At 40.6% G+C, this 19,632-nt stretch overlaps 1 pseudogene; it reads right to left on the bottom strand.

Annotated features, from left to right (window-relative positions):
• Nucleotides 1-1,945: 1,945 nt before the first annotated feature.
• LOC119786854 lies at nt 1,946-19,427 on the bottom strand (annotated as a pseudogene).
• Nucleotides 19,428-19,632: the final 205 nt, after the last annotated feature.

Here is a 19,632-nt window from a genome sequence, read left to right as displayed (position 1 = left end):
TCTTTTCTGATCTGTTTGCCTGACCTGTGTTCAGACTCCTTTTGGATTCTACTTTGGACTGAACCTTGATCTGCCTCTAGACGTCTCCCTGTGGATCATCCTGCCTTCCTTTGTCTGCTTGGATATTCTGCCAGTTCTGCTGCCTTCTAGGCTCGGCGTCTGGAACTCTCTGGCAGCGTCCACTGCGTCTTGTCAGCCGACCGGCTGGAATCATCCTTGTTCTCTGGGCACGGACTGAAGTATAAAACCAGCTTAGGGACTCACACGTTCATAATCATCCTTCCTTGGATTGTCTTGGTCACTAACCTGTACTTCTCTCCTGTAGAGGTTCCTGCCTTAGACGCCCTAGCCACTGCTACGGGAGATCCCCAGCGCGTTGTTTTAAATAAACACTTTTTGAGTTATTCCACTGTCTGTCCTGCCTTGAATACTGGGTCCCTCTTAATAAGATAAGTTGGGAAAGATTATTTCAACTACTTTTTACCAATCAAGGCAATTAGTTTAAGTCAAAGCTGCATTTTCTTTTTAGAGTGCAGATGGCTTCACAGAAGCGTCTCAATTGTAGTTTAGTCTCCTGGTGAACACCAAGGTATTGATTCTCTTCAACCAACTCCACTTCTTCTCTCATGGTGTTTATAGGATTCAAATTTTTCCTGTTCCTGCTGAAAACTACAATCAATAGATGACTGTTTCCACACTATGCCACAAATTGGTTCACTAGCTCTCTGTACTCGGCTTCTTGTCCATCTCTGATGCACCCAATGAAGGCAGAGTCATCCCAGTATTTCTGTAGATGACAGGACTCTGTCTGGTACTGGAAGTCAGAGGTGTACAGGGTGAAAGGGAATGGTGAGAGTACCATCCCCTGTGGTTCTCCTATGCTGCTCACTGCATAATTAGACAGCTGACCATTCAGTCTAACAAACTGGTCTGTTTCTCAGCTAGTCTTTGATCGAGGTGATTGTTAAGGCCTCCACCCGAATATTATGGTGTTTCTAAACAAACAAATCTGGTTGAACGGCATTAATAGCAATGGAATAATCAAAGAAAATGATCCTGGCAGTGATGTCTGTCTTGTCTAAATGACAGTGTGTTTGTTGCAGCTGAAGGTATAATAGCATCTTCTGCTCCATCTCCACGGTGATAAGTAAACTGTACCCCACAGTACTTCATGATGTGGGGTGTCAGGGCAACAGGTCATTTAGGGATGATAGCCGAGATTTATTTGGCACTGGAACAAGGTCTTCTAATCTACATCACTGTCAGGCTAATGTTGACGAGGTGCTGTTGAAACCCACAGAGCTGCTCAGGCCTTCAGGATTCTCGGACTGACCGCATAAGGACCTGGTGACTCATTACAATTCAGTCTCTCCATTTGACTTTTAGAGACAGACAAGTGAAAGGTGCAGGCAGAGGAAATAGCCTCTTCTTTGGTTGGAAGTTGCTCTTTTTTCTTGTTTGTCATTGCCCTCAGATCGCTGCTGATCCAGACTTTATAAGTGAGAAAAAGTCTCAGTGTTCTGGTAGGCATTGTGTTATCTACAAATAATTTCATATTAAGTCACACTCTCAGTCTTTTGACCTGATGTCCTCTTCACATTGCTGGCACAGTGCCTCCTCATGTGTCCCCCTTTTACACTAACTGTTTTCATTGAAGTAGGCTATTGAGTCAAAGAGATTATTCACTGTCTAAATAGTTTTTATCATTCTAGTACCCTTTTTAGGGAGGATTTGATCACTTTTTTTCCCCCATGATGCAGGGTTGTTTAAACCATATTGCAAAGTTGCATCCCTATCTTGGTTGAAAAAAACTACAGAAGTCCAAAACATTTCGATTTTATTTTTTCAAACAGACAATTGATCGAAAGAATACTTCACATTTTACAGAATTAGGCAACAATTAACTCATTTGAACAAACTGAATCTTTATTGAATAGTGGTTTTGTTTTTTGTCTTCACTTTTCATCTTCCAAGGCTCATGGATTTCATTTCTTGGCTCACTGTAAATATAAATAGAAAATGTTAGAACAAGGCAGCGGTGGCTGGCCAATAGAGGGCACTAGGGTGCCGCCCCACCAGCCCAATAACCTTGATTAAGACATTAAAAAGACAAATTGAAATTAAAATATAAAATGTATATTTCATAATTTATATTAATAAAAAACATTTTGAAATATATTGATATAAATGTTTTAGATGCGCAGGATAAATATTTAATCTTTAATGACGAGTAAAGTGTCATTTCATTTTTCATCGGATTGGTGATATATTTCCGCCCTAAGACGCACAAATGTTTGCCCATTGACTCTCTTTAGAAGGTGTACATGCGGTTCAGCTCCTCTGCAATACAGAAGTGTATGAGTCTTGTGAGGGAAGCAAACTTACCAAGAGAAGCTGGAGGTGAACCGTTTGGACCTGATCAGCCGAACATCAAAATTAATCAGGTGTCCAAAAGACAGCTAGAGACGGGACAATCTGTCTTTTTCCAGGACCTGGTTTAGCTACAAGGCTTGGCTAACTGCGTGTTGTAAGGCTAATGCTTTATTCTGCTGCCTCCTTTTTCAAACGCTAGGATCTGACCCAGCATGGGTAAAAACAGGTAGGACTGATTTAAAGCACTTTTTAGAAAAGGCAAAGAAGAATGAACAATCTGGGATTCGCATGGAAAATAATATAATACAGTGTATGCTGATGAAGGTTCTCAGTCATCCAGGTCATAGTCATTCCGTAAAAATTCAAAAAAATATCCACTGGACTTGGTTTTCACATTTTCACATTCACATTTGAATTGAGAAAGCTTCCTGGAGAGGTGGCGAAACTTCAAATCTTGAAAACCAAGTCCAGTGGATATTTTTTTTTTGAATTTTTACGGAATAATACAGTGTACTTTTTCTAGATGTTTGTTAATTTCATAGTTGCTCTTAAATAAACACCTTCTCAGAAAATAAATAAATATTTAAAAAAATATAAAGCTGACTAATAGCTTACACGTTATTAAACTGGTAAAAAAAAAATTAGGTTTGTGCCACAATATTGGATCATGCAAAACACAGATTTACAAAGATTTATACAAAAAGTAAACCTGGACATAAAATTATGTTTTGTTTTTATAAGTGGTTTTATATTTTTGTTGCTGTTGGAACTTATATAAATATACTGGTGTGATAACTAAGTATACGTTTTATCGTTTTTTTTGCACGTCTATTTTGAATTTATAGCCCCCCCCAGAACAGGGAGGTGACATATCTTGTGATGGAGCGACTGGGATTGTCGTTGATGGTACTGAAAAACTATCGACCACTTATAAGGTAAAAACAAAACTTAATGGCATCTTGACTGAAGATTGTTTTAGTTTTTTTGCTTTAGACGAACTACTCAGCAGAGAAGTTGATAATATTTTAAAAGCTATCTGCAAAGTCTGCAGCAACCAGATCTGCCTGTTGTTTTCCAGTTGTTGGAAAATAGATCTGAGAATGACAAAACTTCCTACTGGAGTAATGAAAAGTTTTACCATGCCTTTTACCAATTAGAGCTGTTTAAGCTTTTTATTGGGATCCCCCCCACTTTGCTTTCACTTAGATTTGTGTAATGTCATGAGATTGACACTAGATGGTGCTAGTACTGTATACTATGAAACCAAAAGTTGAAAAGAAAAAAGTGTGATAATGTAGAAAAGCAAAAATACTATGCCCTCAAAGAAGGATTCTGGCTATAAGAGGGCTTTTTTCTAATATCTATTATGTGAAAAAGAAACTCAATAGGATTTATTTTTCATTTCTTAGATCTAAGCTTTGATTTGTTTTAAGTTAACACTCCAAAGGCAGGATTCCTACATACCCTATAGTGATCCCAGCGTTTAATTTCTTGATAGAAGGCGTCTCCTGGAGAGGCTGAGGTCACCATGTCTCTGTGCCCTTTTATGATGTAGGAGGACACCAGTCGCCCTCCACCTACAGCACAGGATGCCAGCTGCTTTCTCACCAGATCCATGGAGTGCGTAGATGGCAGACGGCTTTGGAAGTTCCCGATAAAGGAGACGCCATAACCTTTGGAGTTGTATCCATATGTGTGGGCTCCCTGCCAGTTCCAGCCACGGCCCTCGTAGATGTTTCCATCGCCGCCAACGACAAAGCTTTAGAGGAAATGTTATTCTTAATTACCAGAGAAAGTGTGACATATAGGAGTAATCTTACAGTGCTACTCATTTTACCTGTATCCAATGTCAGCCCAGTCCTTGTGTTTTTGGTGGTAGCGTTGCATGGATCGCATGTCTGCAGCGCATTTCTCAAAGGTCAAACAAGGCTCACTTGGTGTGTGAGTGTGATGGATGAATAAGTAGGTAAGAGGTAAGGACAGTTGGGTGGGTGACCCTTTGTAAGGTTCAGCGCCCCATGAAGCTCGAGAAACAATTGGTGGACAAACTGTTAAGATATAAACATTTCAGAATTTCAATTAAAACAGCCATTTCTTTCTTTTGTTCGATGGTAAATCTGAACACTACAAATGACAGTTTGGCTGTGGTTTGATCTCATACTCACCAATATACAAACGAACAAACTCTTTCAATCCTTCCTCCACTACAGCCATCAACTCCTGCTTGGTCTGTACTTCCATCTTTGGGTGTCCCGCCAGCCTTTGCTGCAGGTCTATAGACTTCACCACCTGTCTGGCCAGCAAAGGAGGGAGGAGCAGGGCTTTGAAGTTCTTCCTGCGACGTTGACTAATGAGACGCGGGGCTCCGTCCATTCCCCTACTGTCCAGTTGGTGATTGTAGTACTGATTGAGCAGACTGCTGAGCTTGACAAGAAGGCTGGGATTGGCTGAAACCTCCTTCCCCAATATGATGCCATCCATGCCTCCGTTAACCTGAGCTGTGGTGAGCAAAGTTGGTTTGTCTGAGAGCGTGAAGACTTGGGGAGACGTTAAGCTGTCCCAAAAGCCATCAGGTCCGAAGAGATTTGTGCCAGAAGAGCCGTGCCTGAGAGAAAAACCAAGATCTTTGGCTAGAGTGAGCTGGTAGAGACCTGGAGCTCGTCCTCGAGTCTTGGAGAGAAGACCAGTTTCAATGCCCAGGAGGAGCGGTCCAAGGGCAACTGTGGTACCGTCTGGGGTCAGAACCACTCCTTCTTCTTTGGAACCTTTCAGCACCCTGTGATGCACAGCTTTGCGAAGGTATTCTGATAGTTTAGCAGGCAGCTCAGAACCACTAGCCTCAGCATCGGGGAGGAAATACTGGACGAAGGCATCATTGAGGCCAGCCGCTTTGCGCAGCATCTTCAACACATCAGCTGGACCTAAGCCAGGGTCCTCATCTTCTATCTTCTCTACAGCCCTGATGAAGTCCTTTATGTGGTTTGAAAATGTGGCTGACAAAAAAATAAAATGTTTTAAATTTCAGTCATTGACACAAACACCTTTTTAAAAACAGTGTTGAAATAAGTTTAAAGCTGAAAGGGAAGTTCTTTGAAGACTAATTTATGTAACTGTGTCTCAATATTATTCTGCTAAATTGCTAATCAGCTAATGCAGTTAGCATGTCCATCAACCCTTTTTTGGCAGGGTTAGGCCCCCTGTTGCCCTCACCAAGACAATCCTAAAGAATCACTCACAGGTAAATTCAATGATCTTAGTGCTGATGTCTGATCTGATTACTCATTTCATTGACCTGCTTATCTCTGCCCAGTTCTCATTACCGCTCATCTGATCCACCAGTTTCAGTCTCTATTTAACTAGCCTTCAGACCAGTCATCAGTGCGAGCCAATGGTGAGAAGTTTTTGAGCATTCCTGTGTTTCTGATTGCCTCATCCTGACACGTTCTTCCTCTCGACCTCTAAGCCTGCCTTTCCCCATTCTGATCTGTTTGCCTGACCTGTCTTACTCCTGCCGAATGTCTGTGTACTGAACCTGGAACAGTTTCCCAACTCCATTCTGGATCCCCCCTTGACATCTCTTTGGATCTCTGGATCTCTGATCTCCTGGCTCTCACTACCAAGCACGTCACAGACACCGGCTTTGGCTTCAGTGCTCTGGATTGTCCTGCCTACCTTCATCTGCTTGGTTCTGATCTCCCGACTGTCCTCCAGCCACTGATAAAATCAGTTTCTGGGACTCTCTGGGCAGCACCTGCTGAATCGTGTTGGGAGCCAACCGGCTGGAACCAACCTCACCTTCTGGACTGGGACTGAACTATAAGAGCAGGTTAGTGACTCACACGTTCCTCATCATCCACGTCTAGAAAGACGTGGTCACTAACCTGCTTTTGCCTCCTGCAGAGGTTCCTGCCATAGATGCCGATGCTGCTCAGTGCGGTGTTTTGAAAAATCTGTTTTTCCTCTTTGAATACTGTATCCTATTTTTCTGAGCCTGAAATTCACATAGAATCCTCTCATTACTAATCAAAATTAGATGCTTCATTTTAATGTTTTCTTTCTGGGTTAATTAAAGTGGATATTCTTATTAAATTCAAATTAATTTCAAACTGAAATAAGTAACTTAGTAAATAATGCACAATTTAATTAAGTAAGCTTTGACAGAGATGCTCTCTCCTATGTTCAGAGAATGATACTTCCTCATATTTCTTGTCCTCAATGGGAAGTTTGAGAATATGAACAAAAAACAAGCCATATCCATTATGTCTGGGAAACCATGCACAGGAAAATGAGCAAACAGGAGTAAAACATGGTCTCCTGCTCACTGTCTGTAATATAAACTTTCTCTACAACATCCAGAGAGGATTTCACAAAAAATAATTCTTGATGGAAAACCGGAGTAAGAATGATGTTAAATTTAGTATAATGATGAAAAACAGCATGTTGCTGTTTCTTAAGCACAATGATCCGATTGAATATTATTCCTTAAAGCCTTAATATATTTACTTCCTTATAGGTAAAGATAAACAACTGAGCCAAAACACTATTTCCTCAACCAGTTAACTGATAAGAAACAACATTTACCTTCTGCATATGCGCTGGTAAACAGCAGCAGAGCAGTCAGGGTTCATTTCCAGCAGCGTTTGTCCATCCTGAGCTGGAAACACTTTCAGGTCCAGGCTTTGAATGTGCACACTATTGTTGTTTCCTTCTAATTTATAGATATTCACAGCCGAGGCATGGGGGTGGTTGTGTAATAGCTTGGCAAATACTCTGAATGGATTATTTTTACATATGATTAACCAGTGTCCGCCTAAGCAATGTGACATCGGGCACCTGTGAAATATGTAGAGTGTTGTTCAGCATTGAGGAAATCACATTGCTGACTGTTCACAATGGTCACTTTGGTGGCTCTCTGTGAGGAAGGCATCGGTATTTTGGAGAAAATTTTGATTTCTATATATAGCCTATTCCTCTTATTTGTGACATCAGTGTAGCAGCTCTATGTGAAGTAACATCACACCACTCTAGAAATAAGTGCCTCTCCTCTCTGAAGCAATATGTACAGCATGTTACTGTTAATATTCAAAACAAATGCAAAGCTTGGCTGCAAAACAGAGGAAGTTCCAAAATGCTGTATCACATGTTCTGGAAGCAGAGACAGACTTGTATAAAAATCCTAAGGCAATTTGGATGTTTCTGAAAGGAAATCACAGAAGTCACATTTTGCATTAAATCACCCAATGATTAAGCATTGGTCAATATTGAGCTGAGTTGAAAGGGAGAACAGGAAGTGGATGTTGTATGATTGATATGTACGTAAAGTCTATTGCAGAAGGACAGTGCTTAAAATAACATTGACAGAAGTGCGTTTACTGTCAATTGACACAGATGATCTGGTATTTATGATAATAACCAAAACTTGAACTTGAGTGGGAAGTTTGTGGGGTTGGTAGAGAAGATTTAAAAGAAACTAAATGTAGGAGACATCCTGGTAGACACACTCCTAAAGTCTCTTACAAAACCATTAAAACCGCTTGGTTTTATGGTAATATAACCAGCACTCGAGTTGAGGGGGGATGACGGGGGTGGCATCCCCCTTTTTAAAAAAATCCTAAAAATTCATCCCCCTTCTTAAATGACCATCCCTCATACCATCCCCTGTGACATTTTATTGCTGAATTTGTAAAATTTCTACTATATATTAACAGTAATGGCAATAATATTGTTCTTTCCACATTTGGCAGGCTGTGGGTTTACGAGTAGCCGGAGCAAAATAAATAAAATCTAAGAAATGGCGTACCATAACTATGAAGGTGGTTCCAGTGGGAAATTTGTGCCCTGCATTTGTCCCTAACTAGGACAAGGTCAATGACCAGCGTACCTGACATGAAACAGCCATATCATGCATATTGTTCAAGGTTAATTAAGTATATTATTTAGGCTATGTATGCTTCCAAAAAAAAATTCACCTTTCCCCTTCTTTCTTTTTTTTTTTTTTACAACTAAACTACTGAATATAACTTATTGTTGTTGTAATGAGCTAAATGGAGCATGCCAATATTAAATAGGATGAGGCCCAAGATTGAACCGAGGGGGTTTTGTGATTCTAATCATCTACGATGAAAAGTTACCTATTGTAACTTTTGCTTTGTGCAGGATATTGAACCCTTGCAGTATCGGTACAGTGCTGAGTACACAAACCTAACTAAAAGACATCACATAGGCTGATTGGTGTGAAAATTGTATTTCACTGTTGAAATAAACCTTTAAAATATAATTTATTGATCAAAAAAGGAGATTACAAGTTGTTGCAACTCTTATAGGGTGTTTCTTTCTTAACAATTTGTTGTAGATGTTAACAGATGTTGGCAGGAAGGATCCCCTGTAGTGGTTTGACTTGAAGCGGATCTGGAAAAGCCTTATAATGAAGACAATCTGTTGTTGTTTAACAGCCTTCCAAAGATAATGCTCACAGTTTTTTTCTATGATGGTCTTCATATGCATCTCCCTAGAGTTTTAAAGAGTTCCCAGAATGGAGCGGACCTTCTTTATCAACCTGTTGAGCTTCCTAAAATAATTTGCTCAGATGTTATTACCTGCCGTTAATGGTAAAAGAAATCACAATCTATGAAAGATTTATTGAGGATATGCAGCATCCTTCTGCAAACACTTATTGTCCCAAGCTCCCTCCAGAAATACAGTCAGCTCTGACCCTTCTTGTACACTCTAAAAAGAAAACGCTGCTCCAGCTTAATAAGTTAAGCTGGGAAAGATTATTTCAATTACTTGTTACTACGGGTGGAACGGTTCACAAAATCCACGGTTCGGTTCGGTTCACGGTTATGTTTGTTGGTCGTGTTGCTGTTAGTATAAACAAAACGTGTTGCAAAATGCTTGCACACTGTTTTTATCCACAACTGTCTTTCCGACGTCATCGTAGGTCACTCTAAATACCCACACAATTCTCCACAACAACTGATTTTTTTCTGCTACACCCGGCTACACTGCTTCGCTTTTTCTTCTTGTTTACTACTGGTGGTTGGCTTTGGTCGCAGTAGCGCCACCTTCTGCTCTGGAGTGTACACGCTTCGCCGTTGAGAAAAAGGAGCAGCGCATGAACCGAACGCAACACACGCGAATCGAACCGAGACAATCGTACCGAACAGTTCGGACGGTTTTCATAAACCGTTCCATCCCTACTTGTTACCAATCAAATCTATTTGTTTCAGTTGGAGCTGCATTTTCTTTTTAGTGTGTAAATGGCTTCACAGATGTGTCTCAATTGTAGTTTAGTCTCCTGGTGAACACCAAGGTATTGATACTCTTCAACCACCTCCACTTCTGCTTCAATTGTTCCTGTTTCCACACTATGCCACAAATAGGTTCAGTAGCTCTCTGTACTCGGCTTCTTGTCCATCTCTGATGCACCCAATGACTGCAGAGTCATCCCAGTATTCCTGCAGATGACCGGACTCTGTCCGGTACTGGAAGTCCGATACTGGAAGTTTCTCAGTTATTTTTTTCAATTCAGGTGATTGTTAAAGCCTCCACCTGAATGTTCTTGTTTTTCTAAACAAACAAATCAGGTTGAACGGCATTCATTCCTTTGCGATAATCAAATAAATTGACCATGAAAGTGCTGTCTGCCTTGTCTTAATGACAGGTGTATGATGGCATCTTCAACTCCACTGCAATAAGCAAACTGCAAGAGGTTCTGATAGCAGCTCATTTATTTGCCGAGGTGAGCAAACAGAAGCCTTTCTAAGTCCTTCATGAAGTGGGGTGTCAAGGCAACAGGTCTATAGTCATTTAGGGATGATAGCTGAGATTTATTGGCTTCTAAGGAAAAGGGTCTTTTAATCTACATCACTGTCAGGTTAATGTTGAAGATATGCTGTCAGGCCTTCAGGACTCTCAGGCTGACACCATGAATCATTACCTGGTGAATCATTACAATTCAGTCTCTCCAGTTGCCTTCTAGAAACAGACAAGTGAAAGATGGAGGCAGAGGAAATATCTCCTTCTTCGGAAGTTGGAAGTTACTCTTTTTTCTTGTTTGTCATTTTCCTCAGATCACTGCTGATCTAGAGTTTATAACCGAGAAATAGTGCGTGACTTACTGAAATTTATACAGTAAGTCACGCAGTCAGTCTTTTGAACTAGTGTCCTCTTCATGTGGCTTCCCCTTTGTCCCCCTTTTACATTTTTAATGTTTTCATTGAAGTAGGCTATTGAGTCAAAGAGATTATTCACTGTCTAAATAGTTTCTATCATTCTAGTTCCCTTTTTAGGGAGAATTTAATCGATTCTTGCCCCATGATGCAAGGTTGTTTAAACCATATTGTAAAGTTGCATCCCTCTCTTGGTCGTAAAAATTCTAGAAGTACAAAACATTTAGTTTTTTATTTTTTCAAATAGACAGATGATTAAAAGAATACTTCACATTTTATAGAATTAGGCGACAATAAACTAATTTGAACAAATTTAATCTTTATTGAATCATGGCTTGGTTTTTGTCTTCAATTTTTGGCTTCCAAGGCTCCTGGAGTTCCTTCCTTGGCTCACTGCAAATAGAAATGTAACATTTAAGAACAAATTGTTTGATGGAACAAATATTTTACTTTCATGCAAAAATTTTAAGACACTTCGATCAAAGTAACATTATGTTAAAGAACCTCATAACTTTTACTAATATAGTAAACGTACTCGGCCAAAAACCCACAGCAGGTACTGGGATTGTCTTTGGTGGTTCTCAAAAACTATTGACCACTTGTAAGGTAAATACATAGCTTAATGGCAGCAGGAACAGATAGGTTTTGTTTTTTTTTTTGCTTCAGACAAACTGCTTGGCAGGGACATTGATAATATTTCAGAAATAATCTATAAAGACTGCTGCAACCATGGCTGCCTGCTCCTTTTTTCCAGTTAAGTCGGAAAATAGATCTGGGAGTGACACCAAACTTCAACCATTTTTCAGTACAAATCCAGCTGAATATGTTAATTTACAAGTTAACTTATAAATTTTATTTTGGAAGCTATCACCTATGAAAAAGTGAAGTAAGCCATATTGGATATTCAGATTATAGTTGAGTAATCTGAGATTTTTGCTCCTGGAATTTCAGCTACCGTCTTGGATACTGTTTATGTTGTCAACTTGAAACATGTAAATTGAAGCTAGAGTACAAGTGAAGTAAATAGTAAATAGCTGCATTACAAAACCAAAGAAAAAAACTTTTTTTTTTTTTTCAGCAAACCTCAATAAACTGGTTACATGTGGATATCATATTATTAAGATGATTAGTACATAAAATAAAGGAGTAAAAGAATGTGCTTTAGCAAACTAGAATTGCTACACAGATATATAAACAATAGAAGGCCCAATTAAAAACACACTGTCCTTCCAGAATATTTCTACTCGACTTTGAGAAACCATAAAAAGTACAAACAGATTTGAAGCTTAAGCCCTAAGCATGACCTTTCAAACATTTTACACACATAATGACTTCAAATGAGTACTTCATCTTTACAAACATCATAATTTACTGCAATTAAAAGTTATTAAGTTAAATATGTAGCATTATTTGAAGTTTTACCATGGCCTTCACCAACTAGAGCTGTTCAAGCTTTTTATTGGGAGCCTCGCCAACTTGTTTTCACTTAGATTTGTTTAATGTTGTAATGAGACCACTGTCTACTATTAAGCCAAAAGTTGAAAAGAACAAAGTGCCCTGGTACAGAAAAGCAACAATGCTATGCCCTCAAAGAATGATTCAAGGTATCAGAGGGCTTATTAATAATTTCTGTTGCATTAAAACGATAATCCAACTCAACAGAATTTACTCATCACTTCTAAGATATCAGCCTTTATGTTGTGTTAAGGCAGGATTCCTACATACCACATAGTGATCCCAGCGTCTGATTTCTTGGTAGAAGGCGTCTCCTGGACAGGCTGTGCTCACCATGTCTCTGTGCCCCTTTATGATGTAGGAGGACACCAGTCGCTTTCCACTTACAGCACAGGATGCCAGCTGATTTCTCACCAGATCCATAGAGTGCGTAGATGGCAAACGGCTTTGGAAGTTCCCGATAAAGGAGACACCATAACCTTTGGAGTTGTATCCATATGTGTGGGCTCCCTGCCAGTTCCAGCCACGGCCCTCGTAGATATTGCCGTCACCGCCAACAACAAAGCTTTAGAGGAAATTTGATTCTTAATTACCAGAGAATATTTGACATATAAGAGTAATCATACAGTGCAAAAAATTTTTACCTGTATCCAATGTCAGCCCAGTCCTTGTCTTGTTGGTGGTAGCGTTGCATTGATCTCATGTCTGCAGCACATTTGTCAAAGGTCAAACAAGGCTCACTTGGTGTATCGGTATGATGGATGAATAGGTAGGTAAGAGGTAAGGACAGTTGGGTGGGTGTCCCTTTGTATGGCGCAGCGCCCCATGAAGCTCGAGAAACGATGGGAGGACAAACTGTTAAGAGATAAAGGTATAATCATTTTACTTAAAACAGTCATTTCTATCCTTTATCCATAAATCTGAGCACTACACATTCACTTTCACTGATTTCAGTTTGTTGATCTCATACTCACCAACATACGTGTGAACAAACTCTTTCAATCCTTCCTCCACTGTAGCCATCAGCTGCTGCTTGGTCTGCCCTTCCATCCTCGGTTGTCCTGCCAGACTTTGCTGCAGGACCATAGACTCCACCGCTTGGTTGGCCAGCAAATGAGGGAGGAGCAGGGCTTTGAAGTTCTCCCTGCGACGTTGACTGATGAGACGCGGGGCTCCGTCCATTCCTCTCCTGTCCAGTTGGTGATTGTAGTACTCATTGAGCAGACTGCTGAGCTTGACAAGAAGGCTGGGATTGGCTGAAACCTCCTTCCCCAATATGATGCCGTCCATGCCTCCGTTAACCTGAGCTGTGGTGAGCAAAGTTGGTTTGTCTGAGAGCGTGAAGACTTGGGGAGAAGTTAAGCTGTCCCAAAAGCCATCAGGTCCGAAGAGATTTGTGCCAGAAGAGCCGTGCCTGAGAGAGAGACCAAGATCTTTGGCTAGAGTGAGCTGGTAGAGACCTGGAGCTTCTCCTCGAGTCTTGGAGAGAAGGCCAGCTTCAATGCCCAGGAGGAGCGGTCCAAGGGCAACTGTGCTACCGTCTGGGGTCAGAACCACTCCTTCTTCTTTGGTATCTGTCAGCACCTTGTGATGCACAGCTTTGCGAAGGTATTCTGATAGTTTAGCAGGCAGCTCAGAACCACTAGCCTCAGCATCGGGGAGGAAGTACTGGATGAAGGCATCATTAAGGCCAGCTGCTTTGCGCAGCATCTTCAACACATCACCTGGACCTAAGCCAGGGTCCTCATCTTCTATCTGCTCTACAGCCCTGATGAAGTCCTTCATGTGGTTTGAAAATGTGGCTGAAAAAAAATAAAACATTTATATTTTCAGTCATTGACACTAACATCTTGGTGTAAACAGTATTGAAGTAATAGTAAAGGTGTATTCACCCCTAAAATAAAAACCTGTAAAAAAATCACGAGTATTGTTTGCTGCTGCTCAACCGACGTGTCACTAGCAATTTGTTTGGCAGGAGACAACAATTCTCACGCATTTGGACTGTATTTACGGAGCGATTTACGCTGCTGGCGTCTACATCCCTGGGTTCATCAGATTATCCAGAGACTGAACCAGTTTGGAGAGCACCATCATCTCTTTTAGAGGTGCATCTGGATAACGTTCTTTTTCAGCAGTACTTCCATTTGACCAGGGCCCAAAGCTATCCCCCTTCGGGAAGGCATTGCCCAGACAATAGGGTGAGCCAGTCTTTCAGAACCCAGAAAAGAGTCTAGTGAGAAAATGGCAAAAATAGAGTGCCTTAGAAAGGGGTAGAGGTCATAGGACTAACAGCCAGCAATTGTCATGCTTTGGATATTGTTTTGTTTTTGGACTAATTACTCCTAATTCGTGCTCAATTTTTGTTTAGTCACTCCCCAGCCACCAGCCATAACTAGTTCCTGCTGCTGCAACTTATAATCCCCAAGCCTTTCCACCTGTTTCACTCGCTTTATATGACTGCCTTAATCCCCACTTGCTTCCAGAGTGTAGACTAAACTCTTTGCTTGTACGTATGTGTTCCCAGATGTTTCTTATGCTTCCTGTACCTGCCATTCAAACTTACTGGAAGCAAAGCAGCTTCTGGCTGCAACAGTCTGGACAACTGCTTGCCAAATCTGATCTTTGGGCAGATGTAAACCAGGTGTGACATTCTGGACATCTGCAAGCCACGTCAGACCATTAGGGCTGCTGCAGTCCTTGTCAGACTTTCACAGCTGCTGCAGGCTTCGTCTGACCAACCCTCCTAACTGAAGTATAGCCGAGTGCTGTTGGCTACTCTGTTTTGAGTCTGCCTCTGTATTAACTGTCAGAATCAGTGCCGCTCTTCTGCCTTCTGTCCCCTTGTCTGCAAAATTCTCACCTCTCCACAAACTAAATGGCTAAATCAGGAATAAGAGACTGCTCTTTGCATCCTGGCCTCTAGATGTCCTTCATGGACTAAGCAGCTTACAGTATGTCCGTAGAGTTTGCCCATAACACCCTACCCTGTTTCTCCAATGGCCTGTCTCCGTTTCACTGTGTTCATGGCTATCAACCTCCTCTATTTGCAGCCCTGGAGAAAGATGTTAGTGTGCCTTCTGCCCTTGCACTCATCCACCCCTACCATAGGACCTAGGCTTTGATTTCCCGCACTCTCCTGAAATAGACCTTGACCTACAAAAAGGCTGCTGATCGACACAGGGCTCCTGTACCTGTCTACCGCATAAACCAAAGAGTCTGGTTTTCCACTCGGAATCTTGCCCTTCGCACGGACTGACGTACGCTATCTCCAAGATTTATTAGACCATTTCCTGTGTCTAAAGTTATTAACCCCATAGCTGTAAGACTCAAGCTCTGCAGTACCATGACATATCATCCCACGTTTCATATCAGCCACATTAAACCGGCCAAACAGAGCAACATGTTCCCTGCCACCAAGGCTCCTCCTGCCCCCCAGAACGTTGATGGTGAACCAGTCTACTCGGTTAAGAAACTGCTGGCTGTGAGGTGTTGGGGCCGTGGACGTCAGTTCCTGGTCGATTAGGAGGAATATGGTCTGGAGAAGAGAACATTCTAGACCCATTCCTCATTTCGGACTTTTTTACTGGTACCCAGACACTCCTGGTCAGTCTGGAGCCAGACTTTGTGAGAGGGGTAATATCAGACCTGGGGCAGACCTGACTGTTTAAGTTTACTTGTGTTACCATTTATTTTCACTTCCTGTTTTATTTTGTATTTATCTCCTATCTCTCTTTAGGCAACTTCACTTCCCGAGTTCCTCCCTGCAATCAAGGTCTGCCACAGCTAAGTTTCATTCACCTGGAGTTTCTGATCCTCCTTATTTCTTCTTATTCCTTCGAGTCAAGAATTCCAGCCCTTTTTTGAATTTGAAATTAGATTTTTAGTAATTTTTTTAACCCCACCTTTTCCTGCCTCTGTTTTTGCTACTCCTGCTTACAGGTGCTGGTCATAAAATTAGAATATCATGAAAAAGTAGATTGATTTCAGTAATTCCATTTAAAAAGTGAAACTTGTATATTATATTCATACATTACATACAAACTCATATATTTCAGATGTTTATTTTGTTTAATTTTGATGATTACAAATGACAAACAAATGAAAATCTCAAATTCATCATATCAGAAAATTAGAATATTACTGAAGACCAATAAAAACAAAGGATTTATAGAAATGTTGGCCAACTGAAAAGTATGAACATGAAAAGCATGAGCATGTACAGCACTCAGTATTTAGTTGGGCCTCCTTTGGCCTGTATTACTGCAGCAATGCGGCGTGGCATGGAGTCGATCAGTCTGTGGCACTGCTCAGGTGTTATGATAGCCCAGGTTGCTCTAATAGTGGCTTTTAGCTCTTCTGAATTGTTGGGTCTGGTGTATTGCATCTTCTTCTTCACAATACCCCATAGATTTTCTATGGGGTTAAGGTCAGGAGAGTTTGCTGGCCAATTAAGAACAGGGATACCATGGTCCTTCAACCAGGTACTGGTAGCTTTGGCACTGTGTGCAGGTGCCAAGTCCTGTTGGAAAATGAAATCTGCATCTCCAAAAAGTTGGTCAGCTGCAGGAAGCATGAAGTGCTCTAAAACTTCCTGGTATGTGGCTGCGTTGACCCTGGACCTCAGAAAACACAATGGACCAACACCAGCAGATGACATGGCACCCCAAACCATCACTGACTGTGGAAACTTTACACTGGACTTCAAGCAACGTGGATGAAGTGCCTCTCTTCTTTTCCTCCAGACTCTGGGACCTTGATTTCCAAAGGAAATGCAAAATTTACTTTCATCAGAGAACATGACTTTGGACCACTCACCAGCAGTCCAGTCCTGTTTCTCTTTAGCCCAGGCAAGACGCTTCTGACGCTGTCTGTGGTTCAAGAGTGGCTTGACACAAGGAATGCGACAGCAGAAACCCATGTCTTTCATACGTCTGTGTGTGGTGGTTCTTGAAGCACTCACTCCAGCTGCAGTCCACTCTTTGTGAATCTCCCCCACATTTTTGAATGGGTTTTGTTTCACAATCCTCTCCAGGGTGCGGTTATCTCTCTTGCTTGTACACTTTTTTCGACCACATCTTTTCCTTCCCTTCGCCTCTCTATTAATGTGCTTGGACACTGAGCTCTGTGAACAGCCAGCCTCTTTAGCGATGACCTTTTGTGTCTTGCCTTCCTTGTGCAAGGTGTCGATGGTCGTCTTTTGGACAACTGTCAAGTCAGCAGTCTTCCCCATGATTGTGTAGCCTATAGAACTAGACTGAAAGACCATTTAAAGGCTTTTGCAGGTGGTTTGAGTTAATTAGCTGATTAGAGTGTGGCACCAGGGGCCATCAATTTTGAACCTTTTCACAATATTCTAATTTTCTGATATGATGAATTTGAGATTTTCATTTGTTGTCATTTGTAATCATCAAAATTAAACAAAATAAACATCTGAAATATATGAGTTTGTATGTAATGTATGAATATAATATACAAGTTTCACTTTTTAAATGGAATTACTGAAATCAATCTACTTTTTCATGATATTCTAATTTTATGACCAGCACCTGTACATTGGATTTTTCAACTCAGTGTATTAAAAGAACCTTGAACTTGCATTTGAGTCCTCTATTACTTAGCCTTAGGACACCTTAACTTTATGTCACACCCACATCTTGTGCCTGATTTGTTGTCAAAACGCGAAAGGTCACAATATTTCAGGATCTGGTGAACTTCACAGCACCAATGAGCTGCCCACTACATGGGTATAACATCTTAAACGATTGTGTCAGGCTCAAAAATTGCATAGTGAGCTAATGGCCACAAGCCAGAAAGTTCTCTCAAGACTAATTTAGCTAGCTGTTTCTTAAGCCACTTCCCCACTGAAAACCTGAGTTTTTCAAAATTGGGCAGACCCACTAACAATTCTCTTTTGGGTCTTTTCACATTTGACCAAAAAGCTGAGTCTGAACCCCTGCTGGGAAGCTGCCTGGCCACTTTCCCACACCACTGCATGTCTGATGGCGGCAGCAACATGGATGGAAGCCAGAGTAGCCAGTCATCTTTATCATTTTTCCCTTTAATCTGTCTGAACTCAGTTTATTGAATATAAACTGAGTTGTTTCAGTTAGATTAGAAGCGACTGGTGCGGTGTGTTGACGTCCGTATGTTGCGTTCATTGATGTCACAGAATTTAGAGGGTAACCCCGGGTCTGATGTTCCCACAGCCTGCCGATCAGAGCCGAGGAGATTTAACCAAGTTGTTTGACTCTGGTAGACAGTGAGCTACTCCCATTGCCAGTAAAAGGAGATTGTTCCTGGGTTTAAATGAGTTTTTCTGCCAGTGTGAAAGGAGTATTAGAGAGTGGTTCAGTGTTGGTCTTTTAATGTAGTGTTGGTTTGTCCCCAAGGAGACCATTCCTCTTAAGGGTGGCATGTTTGTGTTTCCATGTGCATAGTTATCCTATCTGTCTGTAGTGTTTTTTGTACTGATTAGCTGTCCAGGGAATCCCTCACCTCTGACCAAATAACCACTGAAGTAAGGAAATGAGTATAAACACAAATTTATTTAGTTTATTTTAATACTAGACAGCATTTTCTGGCTATGTTTTACATTTTATTTAGATGCTGTTTTCTAACTGAACAAGAGCTTATATACTTTTTCTCTAAAATATATGTTGTAAATCTCAATCCAAAGTTTTTTCACTGGATGACAGAGGCTAGCGAAAACAATAAACAAGATAAAATGTCATATGTGAAATAAACATTTTAAACATTGGATGTTACTTTCCTGCTAAAACTGAAAACTGTTTTGGACAAATAAATATTTTAAATGTTGGACAAATTAATGTTTTAAAATAATGAAGAAAGAAAATCTAGCTGATGAGTCACTCAACAAATAGATTTAAAAAAAAAACATACAGAATTCCTTATAAAATCCAATTGGACAAAGTCAAAAAATTTAATCTAAGTTTTTTTTCTCTAGCTAATGAAATTTAGGAGCTAATTTTCTTCACTTCATTAATGTAAATGTTTGTTAAAATCTGCTCATATAACAAAGAAGCAGAGATGATATGCATGACACTGTTTTAGATAGTTATGTGTGGAGGTCCTAATCATATCATCTTTATAAATTTGATTTTAAATTTAGTAAACTGATTCAAGAATGACATTTTAGAGTTTCTTTAACTCAATGATCTGATGCTAAATTTGTCCCTAAAGCCTAAATACAGTCACTTTACATTCAGTTTAAGGATTAAGAATCAAGAATTTATAAAAAGCTACTGTAAACAAAAATATATATTCTTACAAAGTCTTGTGTATGTTATAGAACTGATAAGAAAAAAAACATTGTTTACCTTCTGCATATGCGCTGGTAAACAGCAGCACAGCAGCCAGGGTTAATTTCCACCAGCCTTTGTCCATCTTGAGCTGGAAACACTTTCAGGTCCAGGCTTCAAATGTGCACACTATTATTGTTTCCCTCTTATTTATAGACATTCACAATCAAAGTATGGGGGTGGTTATGTAAAACTACACAAATACTCCAGATGGATTATTTCTGTTTTAATCGGTATGGGAATCGGGCACCTGTGAAATGATTTGTGTGTTTTCCTAAATTGAGCATCGAGGAACTCACACAGCTGTGGCTTTC

This window comes from Cyprinodon tularosa, unplaced genomic scaffold (genome assembly GCF_016077235.1).
Source record: "Cyprinodon tularosa strain WSP-4 unplaced genomic scaffold, ASM1607723v1 ctg280, whole genome shotgun sequence".
NCBI lineage: Eukaryota > Metazoa > Chordata > Actinopteri > Cyprinodontiformes > Cyprinodontidae > Cyprinodon > Cyprinodon tularosa.
The sequence above is the reverse complement of the archived record's forward strand: the minus strand, read 5'-3'. Positions and strand labels throughout refer to the sequence as shown.